This window comes from Hyla sarda, unplaced genomic scaffold (genome assembly GCF_029499605.1).
Source record: "Hyla sarda isolate aHylSar1 unplaced genomic scaffold, aHylSar1.hap1 scaffold_2152, whole genome shotgun sequence".
Lineage (NCBI taxonomy): Eukaryota > Metazoa > Chordata > Amphibia > Anura > Hylidae > Hyla > Hyla sarda.
The window spans coordinates 1-13,261 of record NW_026608820.1 but is presented as its reverse complement, the minus strand read 5'-3'; the positions used below and the strand labels follow the sequence as shown (position 1 = coordinate 13,261).

Below are 13,261 nucleotides of genomic sequence, written 5' to 3'. Positions count from 1 at the left end.
ATGTTTGCACACTGATTGGTGTAAAAAAATAAAATAAAACTAAATAATAATAATCTAGCACACCTGTGCAGGTTTGACATGACATGACAGGTAGCTGTCTTGTGGGTGGTGCTGAATCCTGTTAAATGACATGAGGGTCTCATGCCTATACACAAGGGTGTGTCATTGCTGTTGCTTGACCATGCATTGGTTTCTGTGGTCAGTGAATGATAAAAACAAAATTTACCATACATTGATGGATGGGAAATCCGCCGTGAGGCATTTGTTTTTAGAAACTGCTGCTCACAACCAATGTTGCAATGGAGTGTCTCCATCTGCTGGTGGTATTGGAAAGGCATTAGTGCTATGACAGGGTCTGAAGAAGAAGAAGAAGAAGAAGACGGAAAAAAATATATATAAAAAGAAAAAGAGAGAGAGAGAGAGAGAGACTGACTTAGTGAGCGAGTGAGTGAGAGAGTGAGAGTGAGTGAGAGTGAATGAGTGAGTGAGTGATTGAGTGAGTGAGTGAGTGAGTGAGTGAGAACAAATGAGTTAAAGCAAGTGAGTGAGAGAGATCGAATGAATGAAAGTCTGAATGACAGAAAGAAAAAAGGATGAAGAAAGAAGCATGAAGAAAAAAAAATGTATATGGAGTTGCTGACATGAGTGCAATCTACAAAGCCGTTGAGGCTGATCCTCATGGGAGGATTATTGCACCAGGACCCTTAGCACTTTTAAAATGCCATTCAATGCCACGGGCTAGATGTAAACTGCAGATGACCATGTTGTGGTAGTTACCATGGATACCAGAGTGATGTGTGAGCTAACACATAGGCCCAACAGATTCCAAGAAGGCCAGAATCACCAGCGGCACCACCATCGATTGTCAGGTCACCCGGATTCAGCAAATACCAGAGTCCAAAATGATGCAGGTTTATACTGTTAATTTTCAGTTTATCGTTACAGTTGGTGTTATTCCATGTCGGAAGGGACGCAGCTACAGCCAGTGGGGTAACTAGAGACAGGCAGGCAGCTATGTGCAACAAAGGTAGGCGTGTTGTTTTCATATGCAGATCTGAAATATTGTCTTATATGCAAGAGGAGGAGTGATGGGGGTTCAGGCAAAAGCCAGGCTATGGATTGCATTGCTAAATGCTCCATCAGAGTGCAATGGTCGCCTGTCCTTTTTTTAAGTGATGATGTGGGTTTAGCCTGTGCTGTATGTATGTATGGGTGGCTGACTGCCACCCACCCAGAAAGTGTATGGGAGGCTGGTTGGCTGCCAGCCTTCCTTCCATTCCTATGAGTAATGTGAGTGCTCATGAAGGGGACATGGTTGGGTCCACCCCTTTCCCGGTTATCCCCTCTAGGCCTTTTGGCTTAGATCAAGTGTAAAAAAAGAAAGGATCTTGCGACAGATCGCATCCTGAGGCACGTTTTTTTTTGTGTGAATACTTGCACTTGGGTGACTTGTGAGCACATACTGATACATACGTTCCCTATCTGGGGACCATAAATTAAATGGATTTTTGAGAAAGGGAGCTGATTTGGAAGCTTGCTTCTGTCGCCCTATGCATTGACCCGATGTGGCAGTATCTTCGGGTAGTGAACAGTGCACCACCCCATTCCAGTGTTAAACAAGAAAGATTCTCATTTAATCCTCCGTGGGTGAGAATTTGAGTTTGAGAATTGGAGACCAAAATGATGAGTTGCACTGACTGGTTTATGAACGTCTATTCATTTAGCGTTTTAATGACCATGTTTGCACACTGATTGGTGTAAAAAAATAAAATAAAACTAAATAATAATAATCTAGCACACCTGTGCAGGTTTGACATGACATGACAGGTAGCTGTCTTGTGGGTGGTGCTGAATCCTGTTAAATGACATGAGGGTCTCATGCCTATACACAAGGGTGTGTCATTGCTGTTGCTTGACCATGCATTGGTTTCTGTGGTCAGTGAATGATAAAAACAAAATTTACCATACATTGATGGATGGGAAATCCGCCGTGAGGCATTTGTTTTTAGAAACTGCTGCTCACAACCAATGTTGCAATGGAGTGTCTCCATCTGCTGGTGGTATTGGAAAGGCATTAGTGCTATGACAGGGTCTGAAGAAGAAGAAGAAGAAGAAGACGGAAAAAAATATATATAAAAAGAAAAAGAGAGAGAGAGAGAGAGAGACTGACTTAGTGAGCGAGTGAGTGAGAGAGTGAGAGTGAGTGAGAGTGAATGAGTGAGTGAGTGATTGAGTGAGTGAGTGAGTGAGTGAGTGAGAACAAATGAGTTAAAGCAAGTGAGTGAGAGAGATCGAATGAATGAAAGTCTGAATGACAGAAAGAAAAAAGGATGAAGAAAGAAGCATGAAGAAAAAAAAATGTATATGGAGTTGCTGACATGAGTGCAATCTACAAAGCCGTTGAGGCTGATCCTCATGGGAGGATTATTGCACCAGGACCCTTAGCACTTTTAAAATGCCATTCAATGCCACGGGCTAGATGTAAACTGCAGATGACCATGTTGTGGTAGTTACCATGGATACCAGAGTGATGTGTGAGCTAACACATAGGCCCAACAGATTCCAAGAAGGCCAGAATCACCAGCGGCACCACCATCGATTGTCAGGTCACCCGGATTCAGCAAATACCAGAGTCCAAAATGATGCAGGTTTATACTGTTAATTTTCAGTTTATCGTTACAGTTGGTGTTATTCCATGTCGGAAGGGACGCAGCTACAGCCAGTGGGGTAACTAGAGACAGGCAGGCAGCTATGTGCAACAAAGGTAGGCGTGTTGTTTTCATATGCAGATCTGAAATATTGTCTTATATGCAAGAGGAGGAGTGATGGGGGTTCAGGCAAAAGCCAGGCTATGGATTGCATTGCTAAATGCTCCATCAGAGTGCAATGGTCGCCTGTCCTTTTTTTAAGTGATGATGTGGGTTTAGCCTGTGCTGTATGTATGTATGGGTGGCTGACTGCCACCCACCCAGAAAGTGTATGGGAGGCTGGTTGGCTGCCAGCCTTCCTTCCATTCCTATGAGTAATGTGAGTGCTCATGAAGGGGACATGGTTGGGTCCACCCCTTTCCCGGTTATCCCCTCTAGGCCTTTTGGCTTAGATCAAGTGTAAAAAAAGAAAGGATCTTGCGACAGATCGCATCCTGAGGCACGTTTTTTTTTGTGTGAATACTTGCACTTGGGTGACTTGTGAGCACATACTGATACATACGTTCCCTATCTGGGGACCATAAATTAAATGGATTTTTGAGAAAGGGAGCTGATTTGGAAGCTTGCTTCTGTCGCCCTATGCATTGACCCGATGTGGCAGTATCTTCGGGTAGTGAACAGTGCACCACCCCATTCCAGTGTTAAACAAGAAAGATTCTCATTTAATCCTCCGTGGGTGAGAATTTGAGTTTGAGAATTGGAGACCAAAATGATGAGTTGCACTGACTGGTTTATGAACGTCTATTCATTTAGCGTTTTAATGACCATGTTTGCACACTGATTGGTGTAAAAAAATAAAATAAAACTAAATAATAATAATCTAGCACACCTGTGCAGGTTTGACATGACATGACAGGTAGCTGTCTTGTGGGTGGTGCTGAATCCTGTTAAATGACATGAGGGTCTCATGCCTATACACAAGGGTGTGTCATTGCTGTTGCTTGACCATGCATTGGTTTCTGTGGTCAGTGAATGATAAAAACAAAATTTACCATACATTGATGGATGGGAAATCCGCCGTGAGGCATTTGTTTTTAGAAACTGCTGCTCACAACCAATGTTGCAATGGAGTGTCTCCATCTGCTGGTGGTATTGGAAAGGCATTAGTGCTATGACAGGGTCTGAAGAAGAAGAAGAAGAAGAAGACGGAAAAAAATATATATAAAAAGAAAAAGAGAGAGAGAGAGAGAGAGACTGACTTAGTGAGCGAGTGAGTGAGAGAGTGAGAGTGAGTGAGAGTGAATGAGTGAGTGAGTGATTGAGTGAGTGAGTGAGTGAGTGAGTGAGAACAAATGAGTTAAAGCAAGTGAGTGAGAGAGATCGAATGAATGAAAGTCTGAATGACAGAAAGAAAAAAGGATGAAGAAAGAAGCATGAAGAAAAAAAAATGTATATGGAGTTGCTGACATGAGTGCAATCTACAAAGCCGTTGAGGCTGATCCTCATGGGAGGATTATTGCACCAGGACCCTTAGCACTTTTAAAATGCCATTCAATGCCACGGGCTAGATGTAAACTGCAGATGACCATGTTGTGGTAGTTACCATGGATACCAGAGTGATGTGTGAGCTAACACATAGGCCCAACAGATTCCAAGAAGGCCAGAATCACCAGCGGCACCACCATCGATTGTCAGGTCACCCGGATTCAGCAAATACCAGAGTCCAAAATGATGCAGGTTTATACTGTTAATTTTCAGTTTATCGTTACAGTTGGTGTTATTCCATGTCGGAAGGGACGCAGCTACAGCCAGTGGGGTAACTAGAGACAGGCAGGCAGCTATGTGCAACAAAGGTAGGCGTGTTGTTTTCATATGCAGATCTGAAATATTGTCTTATATGCAAGAGGAGGAGTGATGGGGGTTCAGGCAAAAGCCAGGCTATGGATTGCATTGCTAAATGCTCCATCAGAGTGCAATGGTCGCCTGTCCTTTTTTTAAGTGATGATGTGGGTTTAGCCTGTGCTGTATGTATGTATGGGTGGCTGACTGCCACCCACCCAGAAAGTGTATGGGAGGCTGGTTGGCTGCCAGCCTTCCTTCCATTCCTATGAGTAATGTGAGTGCTCATGAAGGGGACATGGTTGGGTCCACCCCTTTCCCGGTTATCCCCTCTAGGCCTTTTGGCTTAGATCAAGTGTAAAAAAAGAAAGGATCTTGCGACAGATCGCATCCTGAGGCACGTTTTTTTTTGTGTGAATACTTGCACTTGGGTGACTTGTGAGCACATACTGATACATACGTTCCCTATCTGGGGACCATAAATTAAATGGATTTTTGAGAAAGGGAGCTGATTTGGAAGCTTGCTTCTGTCGCCCTATGCATTGACCCGATGTGGCAGTATCTTCGGGTAGTGAACAGTGCACCACCCCATTCCAGTGTTAAACAAGAAAGATTCTCATTTAATCCTCCGTGGGTGAGAATTTGAGTTTGAGAATTGGAGACCAAAATGATGAGTTGCACTGACTGGTTTATGAACGTCTATTCATTTAGCGTTTTAATGACCATGTTTGCACACTGATTGGTGTAAAAAAATAAAATAAAACTAAATAATAATAATCTAGCACACCTGTGCAGGTTTGACATGACATGACAGGTAGCTGTCTTGTGGGTGGTGCTGAATCCTGTTAAATGACATGAGGGTCTCATGCCTATACACAAGGGTGTGTCATTGCTGTTGCTTGACCATGCATTGGTTTCTGTGGTCAGTGAATGATAAAAACAAAATTTACCATACATTGATGGATGGGAAATCCGCCGTGAGGCATTTGTTTTTAGAAACTGCTGCTCACAACCAATGTTGCAATGGAGTGTCTCCATCTGCTGGTGGTATTGGAAAGGCATTAGTGCTATGACAGGGTCTGAAGAAGAAGAAGAAGAAGAAGAAGACGGAAAAAAATATATATAAAAAGAAAAAGAGAGAGAGAGAGAGAGAGACTGACTTAGTGAGCGAGTGAGTGAGAGAGTGAGAGTGAGTGAGAGTGAATGAGTGAGTGAGTGATTGAGTGAGTGAGTGAGTGAGTGAGTGAGAACAAATGAGTTAAAGCAAGTGAGTGAGAGAGATCGAATGAATGAAAGTCTGAATGACAGAAAGAAAAAAGGATGAAGAAAGAAGCATGAAGAAAAAAAAATGTATATGGAGTTGCTGACATGAGTGCAATCTACAAAGCCGTTGAGGCTGATCCTCATGGGAGGATTATTGCACCAGGACCCTTAGCACTTTTAAAATGCCATTCAATGCCACGGGCTAGATGTAAACTGCAGATGACCATGTTGTGGTAGTTACCATGGATACCAGAGTGATGTGTGAGCTAACACATAGGCCCAACAGATTCCAAGAAGGCCAGAATCACCAGCGGCACCACCATCGATTGTCAGGTCACCCGGATTCAGCAAATACCAGAGTCCAAAATGATGCAGGTTTATACTGTTAATTTTCAGTTTATCGTTACAGTTGGTGTTATTCCATGTCGGAAGGGACGCAGCTACAGCCAGTGGGGTAACTAGAGACAGGCAGGCAGCTATGTGCAACAAAGGTAGGCGTGTTGTTTTCATATGCAGATCTGAAATATTGTCTTATATGCAAGAGGAGGAGTGATGGGGGTTCAGGCAAAAGCCAGGCTATGGATTGCATTGCTAAATGCTCCATCAGAGTGCAATGGTCGCCTGTCCTTTTTTTAAGTGATGATGTGGGTTTAGCCTGTGCTGTATGTATGTATGGGTGGCTGACTGCCACCCACCCAGAAAGTGTATGGGAGGCTGGTTGGCTGCCAGCCTTCCTTCCATTCCTATGAGTAATGTGAGTGCTCATGAAGGGGACATGGTTGGGTCCACCCCTTTCCCGGTTATCCCCTCTAGGCCTTTTGGCTTAGATCAAGTGTAAAAAAAGAAAGGATCTTGCGACAGATCGCATCCTGAGGCACGTTTTTTTTTGTGTGAATACTTGCACTTGGGTGACTTGTGAGCACATACTGATACATACGTTCCCTATCTGGGGACCATAAATTAAATGGATTTTTGAGAAAGGGAGCTGATTTGGAAGCTTGCTTCTGTCGCCCTATGCATTGACCCGATGTGGCAGTATCTTCGGGTAGTGAACAGTGCACCACCCCATTCCAGTGTTAAACAAGAAAGATTCTCATTTAATCCTCCGTGGGTGAGAATTTGAGTTTGAGAATTGGAGACCAAAATGATGAGTTGCACTGACTGGTTTATGAACGTCTATTCATTTAGCGTTTTAATGACCATGTTTGCACACTGATTGGTGTAAAAAAATAAAATAAAACTAAATAATAATAATCTAGCACACCTGTGCAGGTTTGACATGACATGACAGGTAGCTGTCTTGTGGGTGGTGCTGAATCCTGTTAAATGACATGAGGGTCTCATGCCTATACACAAGGGTGTGTCATTGCTGTTGCTTGACCATGCATTGGTTTCTGTGGTCAGTGAATGATAAAAACAAAATTTACCATACATTGATGGATGGGAAATCCGCCGTGAGGCATTTGTTTTTAGAAACTGCTGCTCACAACCAATGTTGCAATGGAGTGTCTCCATCTGCTGGTGGTATTGGAAAGGCATTAGTGCTATGACAGGGTCTGAAGAAGAAGAAGAAGAAGAAGACGGAAAAAAATATATATAAAAAGAAAAAGAGAGAGAGAGAGAGAGAGACTGACTTAGTGAGCGAGTGAGTGAGAGAGTGAGAGTGAGTGAGAGTGAATGAGTGAGTGAGTGATTGAGTGAGTGAGTGAGTGAGTGAGTGAGAACAAATGAGTTAAAGCAAGTGAGTGAGAGAGATCGAATGAATGAAAGTCTGAATGACAGAAAGAAAAAAGGATGAAGAAAGAAGCATGAAGAAAAAAAAATGTATATGGAGTTGCTGACATGAGTGCAATCTACAAAGCCGTTGAGGCTGATCCTCATGGGAGGATTATTGCACCAGGACCCTTAGCACTTTTAAAATGCCATTCAATGCCACGGGCTAGATGTAAACTGCAGATGACCATGTTGTGGTAGTTACCATGGATACCAGAGTGATGTGTGAGCTAACACATAGGCCCAACAGATTCCAAGAAGGCCAGAATCACCAGCGGCACCACCATCGATTGTCAGGTCACCCGGATTCAGCAAATACCAGAGTCCAAAATGATGCAGGTTTATACTGTTAATTTTCAGTTTATCGTTACAGTTGGTGTTATTCCATGTCGGAAGGGACGCAGCTACAGCCAGTGGGGTAACTAGAGACAGGCAGGCAGCTATGTGCAACAAAGGTAGGCGTGTTGTTTTCATATGCAGATCTGAAATATTGTCTTATATGCAAGAGGAGGAGTGATGGGGGTTCAGGCAAAAGCCAGGCTATGGATTGCATTGCTAAATGCTCCATCAGAGTGCAATGGTCGCCTGTCCTTTTTTTAAGTGATGATGTGGGTTTAGCCTGTGCTGTATGTATGTATGGGTGGCTGACTGCCACCCACCCAGAAAGTGTATGGGAGGCTGGTTGGCTGCCAGCCTTCCTTCCATTCCTATGAGTAATGTGAGTGCTCATGAAGGGGACATGGTTGGGTCCACCCCTTTCCCGGTTATCCCCTCTAGGCCTTTTGGCTTAGATCAAGTGTAAAAAAAGAAAGGATCTTGCGACAGATCGCATCCTGAGGCACGTTTTTTTTTGTGTGAATACTTGCACTTGGGTGACTTGTGAGCACATACTGATACATACGTTCCCTATCTGGGGACCATAAATTAAATGGATTTTTGAGAAAGGGAGCTGATTTGGAAGCTTGCTTCTGTCGCCCTATGCATTGACCCGATGTGGCAGTATCTTCGGGTAGTGAACAGTGCACCACCCCATTCCAGTGTTAAACAAGAAAGATTCTCATTTAATCCTCCGTGGGTGAGAATTTGAGTTTGAGAATTGGAGACCAAAATGATGAGTTGCACTGACTGGTTTATGAACGTCTATTCATTTAGCGTTTTAATGACCATGTTTGCACACTGATTGGTGTAAAAAAATAAAATAAAACTAAATAATAATAATCTAGCACACCTGTGCAGGTTTGACATGACATGACAGGTAGCTGTCTTGTGGGTGGTGCTGAATCCTGTTAAATGACATGAGGGTCTCATGCCTATACACAAGGGTGTGTCATTGCTGTTGCTTGACCATGCATTGGTTTCTGTGGTCAGTGAATGATAAAAACAAAATTTACCATACATTGATGGATGGGAAATCCGCCGTGAGGCATTTGTTTTTAGAAACTGCTGCTCACAACCAATGTTGCAATGGAGTGTCTCCATCTGCTGGTGGTATTGGAAAGGCATTAGTGCTATGACAGGGTCTGAAGAAGAAGAAGAAGAAGAAGACGGAAAAAAATATATATAAAAAGAAAAAGAGAGAGAGAGAGAGAGAGACTGACTTAGTGAGCGAGTGAGTGAGAGAGTGAGAGTGAGTGAGAGTGAATGAGTGAGTGAGTGATTGAGTGAGTGAGTGAGTGAGTGAGTGAGAACAAATGAGTTAAAGCAAGTGAGTGAGAGAGATCGAATGAATGAAAGTCTGAATGACAGAAAGAAAAAAGGATGAAGAAAGAAGCATGAAGAAAAAAAAATGTATATGGAGTTGCTGACATGAGTGCAATCTACAAAGCCGTTGAGGCTGATCCTCATGGGAGGATTATTGCACCAGGACCCTTAGCACTTTTAAAATGCCATTCAATGCCACGGGCTAGATGTAAACTGCAGATGACCATGTTGTGGTAGTTACCATGGATACCAGAGTGATGTGTGAGCTAACACATAGGCCCAACAGATTCCAAGAAGGCCAGAATCACCAGCGGCACCACCATCGATTGTCAGGTCACCCGGATTCAGCAAATACCAGAGTCCAAAATGATGCAGGTTTATACTGTTAATTTTCAGTTTATCGTTACAGTTGGTGTTATTCCATGTCGGAAGGGACGCAGCTACAGCCAGTGGGGTAACTAGAGACAGGCAGGCAGCTATGTGCAACAAAGGTAGGCGTGTTGTTTTCATATGCAGATCTGAAATATTGTCTTATATGCAAGAGGAGGAGTGATGGGGGTTCAGGCAAAAGCCAGGCTATGGATTGCATTGCTAAATGCTCCATCAGAGTGCAATGGTCGCCTGTCCTTTTTTTAAGTGATGATGTGGGTTTAGCCTGTGCTGTATGTATGTATGGGTGGCTGACTGCCACCCACCCAGAAAGTGTATGGGAGGCTGGTTGGCTGCCAGCCTTCCTTCCATTCCTATGAGTAATGTGAGTGCTCATGAAGGGGACATGGTTGGGTCCACCCCTTTCCCGGTTATCCCCTCTAGGCCTTTTGGCTTAGATCAAGTGTAAAAAAAGAAAGGATCTTGCGACAGATCGCATCCTGAGGCACGTTTTTTTTTGTGTGAATACTTGCACTTGGGTGACTTGTGAGCACATACTGATACATACGTTCCCTATCTGGGGACCATAAATTAAATGGATTTTTGAGAAAGGGAGCTGATTTGGAAGCTTGCTTCTGTCGCCCTATGCATTGACCCGATGTGGCAGTATCTTCGGGTAGTGAACAGTGCACCACCCCATTCCAGTGTTAAACAAGAAAGATTCTCATTTAATCCTCCGTGGGTGAGAATTTGAGTTTGAGAATTGGAGACCAAAATGATGAGTTGCACTGACTGGTTTATGAACGTCTATTCATTTAGCGTTTTAATGACCATGTTTGCACACTGATTGGTGTAAAAAAATAAAATAAAACTAAATAATAATAATCTAGCACACCTGTGCAGGTTTGACATGACATGACAGGTAGCTGTCTTGTGGGTGGTGCTGAATCCTGTTAAATGACATGAGGGTCTCATGCCTATACACAAGGGTGTGTCATTGCTGTTGCTTGACCATGCATTGGTTTCTGTGGTCAGTGAATGATAAAAACAAAATTTACCATACATTGATGGATGGGAAATCCGCCGTGAGGCATTTGTTTTTAGAAACTGCTGCTCACAACCAATGTTGCAATGGAGTGTCTCCATCTGCTGGTGGTATTGGAAAGGCATTAGTGCTATGACAGGGTCTGAAGAAGAAGAAGAAGAAGAAGACGGAAAAAAATATATATAAAAAGAAAAAGAGAGAGAGAGAGAGAGAGACTGACTTAGTGAGCGAGTGAGTGAGAGAGTGAGAGTGAGTGAGAGTGAATGAGTGAGTGAGTGATTGAGTGAGTGAGTGAGTGAGTGAGTGAGAACAAATGAGTTAAAGCAAGTGAGTGAGAGAGATCGAATGAATGAAAGTCTGAATGACAGAAAGAAAAAAGGATGAAGAAAGAAGCATGAAGAAAAAAAAATGTATATGGAGTTGCTGACATGAGTGCAATCTACAAAGCCGTTGAGGCTGATCCTCATGGGAGGATTATTGCACCAGGACCCTTAGCACTTTTAAAATGCCATTCAATGCCACGGGCTAGATGTAAACTGCAGATGACCATGTTGTGGTAGTTACCATGGATACCAGAGTGATGTGTGAGCTAACACATAGGCCCAACAGATTCCAAGAAGGCCAGAATCACCAGCGGCACCACCATCGATTGTCAGGTCACCCGGATTCAGCAAATACCAGAGTCCAAAATGATGCAGGTTTATACTGTTAATTTTCAGTTTATCGTTACAGTTGGTGTTATTCCATGTCGGAAGGGACGCAGCTACAGCCAGTGGGGTAACTAGAGACAGGCAGGCAGCTATGTGCAACAAAGGTAGGCGTGTTGTTTTCATATGCAGATCTGAAATATTGTCTTATATGCAAGAGGAGGAGTGATGGGGGTTCAGGCAAAAGCCAGGCTATGGATTGCATTGCTAAATGCTCCATCAGAGTGCAATGGTCGCCTGTCCTTTTTTTAAGTGATGATGTGGGTTTAGCCTGTGCTGTATGTATGTATGGGTGGCTGACTGCCACCCACCCAGAAAGTGTATGGGAGGCTGGTTGGCTGCCAGCCTTCCTTCCATTCCTATGAGTAATGTGAGTGCTCATGAAGGGGACATGGTTGGGTCCACCCCTTTCCCGGTTATCCCCTCTAGGCCTTTTGGCTTAGATCAAGTGTAAAAAAAGAAAGGATCTTGCGACAGATCGCATCCTGAGGCACGTTTTTTTTTGTGTGAATACTTGCACTTGGGTGACTTGTGAGCACATACTGATACATACGTTCCCTATCTGGGGACCATAAATTAAATGGATTTTTGAGAAAGGGAGCTGATTTGGAAGCTTGCTTCTGTCGCCCTATGCATTGACCCGATGTGGCAGTATCTTCGGGTAGTGAACAGTGCACCACCCCATTCCAGTGTTAAACAAGAAAGATTCTCATTTAATCCTCCGTGGGTGAGAATTTGAGTTTGAGAATTGGAGACCAAAATGATGAGTTGCACTGACTGGTTATGAACGTCTATTCATTTAGCGTTTTAATGACCATGTTTGCACACTGATTGGTGTAAAAAAATAAAATAAAACTAAATAATAATAATCTAGCACACCTGTGCAGGTTTGACATGACATGACAGGTAGCTGTCTTGTGGGTGGTGCTGAATCCTGTTAAATGACATGAGGGTCTCATGCCTATACACAAGGGTGTGTCATTGCTGTTGCTTGACCATGCATTGGTTTCTGTGGTCAGTGAATGATAAAAACAAAATTTACCATACATTGATGGATGGGAAATCCGCCGTGAGGCATTTGTTTTTAGAAACTGCTGCTCACAACCAATGTTGCAATGGAGTGTCTCCATCTGCTGGTGGTATTGGAAAGGCATTAGTGCTATGACAGGGTCTGAAGAAGAAGAAGAAGAAGAAGACGGAAAAAAATATATATAAAAAGAAAAAGAGAGAGAGAGAGAGAGAGACTGACTTAGTGAGCGAGTGAGTGAGAGAGTGAGAGTGAGTGAGAGTGAATGAGTGAGTGAGTGATTGAGTGAGTGAGTGAGTGAGTGAGTGAGAACAAATGAGTTAAAGCAAGTGAGTGAGAGAGATCGAATGAATGAAAGTCTGAATGACAGAAAGAAAAAAGGATGAAGAAAGAAGCATGAAGAAAAAAAAATGTATATGGAGTTGCTGACATGAGTGCAATCTACAAAGCCGTTGAGGCTGATCCTCATGGGAGGATTATTGCACCAGGACCCTTAGCACTTTTAAAATGCCATTCAATGCCACGGGCTAGATGTAAACTGCAGATGACCATGTTGTGGTAGTTACCATGGATACCAGAGTGATGTGTGAGCTAACACATAGGCCCAACAGATTCCAAGAAGGCCAGAATCACCAGCGGCACCACCATCGATTGTCAGGTCACCCGGATTCAGCAAATACCAGAGTCCAAAATGATGCAGGTTTATACTGTTAATTTTCAGTTTATCGTTACAGTTGGTGTTATTCCATGTCGGAAGGGACGCAGCTACAGCCAGTGGGGTAACTAGAGACAGGCAGGCAGCTATGTGCAACAAAGGTAGGCGTGTTGTTTTCATATGCAGATCTGAAATATTGTCTTATATGCAAGAGGAGGAGTGATGGGGGTTCAG

The 13,261-nt window shown here is 43.4% G+C and overlaps 7 pseudogenes; all 7 read left to right on the top strand.

Moving 5' to 3' along the window:
• The first annotated feature begins 1,338 nt into the window (after window positions 1-1,338).
• Window positions 1,339-1,602, top strand: LOC130319664 (U2 spliceosomal RNA; annotated as a pseudogene).
• A 1,473-nt stretch (window positions 1,603-3,075) lies between these two features.
• LOC130319663 (U2 spliceosomal RNA) lies at window positions 3,076-3,339 on the top strand (annotated as a pseudogene).
• A 1,473-nt stretch (window positions 3,340-4,812) lies between these two features.
• LOC130319695 (U2 spliceosomal RNA) lies at window positions 4,813-5,076 on the top strand (annotated as a pseudogene).
• A 1,476-nt stretch (window positions 5,077-6,552) lies between these two features.
• Window positions 6,553-6,816, top strand: LOC130319694 (U2 spliceosomal RNA; annotated as a pseudogene).
• A 1,473-nt stretch (window positions 6,817-8,289) lies between these two features.
• LOC130319687 (U2 spliceosomal RNA) lies at window positions 8,290-8,553 on the top strand (annotated as a pseudogene).
• A 1,473-nt stretch (window positions 8,554-10,026) lies between these two features.
• On the top strand, window positions 10,027-10,290 carry LOC130319674 (U2 spliceosomal RNA; annotated as a pseudogene).
• Window positions 10,291-11,763: 1,473 nt separating this feature from the next.
• LOC130319662 (U2 spliceosomal RNA) lies at window positions 11,764-12,027 on the top strand (annotated as a pseudogene).
• Window positions 12,028-13,261: the final 1,234 nt, after the last annotated feature.